Here is a 1,907-nt window from a genome sequence, read left to right as displayed (position 1 = left end):
TTATGTATAGAGATAGATTCAAACGTACATCCTTACATACTTTATATTGTTCTATAGGAGTTTCTCGAGTTTCTTTTATTCTCCACCTTCTTATAAATAAATACTTTCATAAAAAAAAACACTGGACAAATTTTCTAAAGTACACAAATGCACATTGTTTAAGACAAAGATGTAAAATATGATAGTTACTTATGAACACACACACACGCGCGCATACACACAATGACATACACACAAACATTCATACATCCACGCACACACAAACATATATATACATATATGAATTCAGACAGATTCACAGCACAGGAATATTATTGTACATGAACACACACTCTCCCATATATATGTGTGATATATATATATATATATATATATATATATATATAGATAGATACACATATACATACACGCATGCATACATGCTTACATACATACATACATACGCAATTAGATGTGCATGAACAGTATAATGGCGAACTATTTAAGATAACATGTGTTCTGAATAAAAGTAGTAGAAATCAAATAAGCAAATATTTTCTCCATGAGTTTACAAATGGAAATTAAATTAGCCAAGTACACAGAGACTTCACAGAATATTGCTACTGTAAATCTTGAATAGAAGAGCGAAATTGCATTAATTCTCATGACAAACTGAATGCATTTCTGTTGCAATATAAAAACTCAAACCACAGCCTCCATCTTGAATGCCATAATAAAGTAAAGAATAACTGCATTACAACAATACACAAAACCCAACAAGTGAGATAAATGCAATATATGTATATAGTAATAATAATTTTGATGATCATGTGACAGTTGTCAGCATCACATCAAATGCGGTGGTGCAGAATAAAAATGAAGACGCCAAACATAGTTACACAACAACGTGGTACTTCAGAGCGAGAGATGCTCAACGTGAAGTAGATTAGAAGAAGAAAGAACACCGCCAAAAAATATTCTGACGTTAAATCAAATATAGATAGATAAATAGACAGATAGACAGATAGACAAGGAGGCAGGCAGACAAACAGACAGATGGATAGTTAGAAAGGTAGATAGATACGCGTATATCTATATACATATATTACACAAATACACTGAAGTGTATGTTCAGTTATTCTATTATTTGTTTCAGTCATTTGACTGCGGCCATGCTGGAGCACCGCCTTTAGTCAAAGAAACAGACCCCAGGATTTATTCTTTGTGAGCCTAGTACTTATTCTATCGGTCTGTATTGCCGAACCGCACCGCTAAGTTACACCAACATCGGTTGTCAAGCGACGATGGGGACGGGGAACAAACACAGACGCATACACACATACAAATATATGTGTATATATATATTATTCACGATGGGATTCTTTCAGTTTTCGTCTACCAAATCCACTCACAAGGTTTTGGTCGGCCCAAGTCTATAGTAGAAGACACTTGTCCAAGGTGCCACGCAGTGGGACTGAACCTGGAACCATGTGATGTATTATTATTATTATTATTATTATTATTATTATCAAGGCATCGAGCTGTCAGATTCGTTAGCACACCATACAAAATGCTTAGCGGTATTTTGCCCGTCGCTATGTTCTGAGTGCAAATTTCGCTGAGGTCGACTTTGCTTTTCGTCCTTTCGGAGTCGATAAAATAAGCACCAGATGTACACTGGGATCGATGCAATCGACCTAACTGCTTCCCTAAAATTGGTGCCCCTGTGGCAAAATTTGAAACCATTATTATTATTATCATTATATCATAAGCAATAGACAGTTCTTAGAAATCGATAAACTTATATTTATAATCCCAGCATTACAAATAATTTGTAGCAAGTTGCTGTCGAGTCGCTCACGTCCTTCATTCCGGCACCTTAAATGAATCAGTAGATAAGTGCGTGATCTAATATATATATATATATA

The sequence above is a fragment of the Octopus bimaculoides genome, chromosome 21, assembly GCF_001194135.2.
Source record: "Octopus bimaculoides isolate UCB-OBI-ISO-001 chromosome 21, ASM119413v2, whole genome shotgun sequence".
NCBI classification, from domain to species: domain Eukaryota; kingdom Metazoa; phylum Mollusca; class Cephalopoda; order Octopoda; family Octopodidae; genus Octopus; species Octopus bimaculoides.
Note: the sequence above shows the minus strand (reverse complement) of the source record.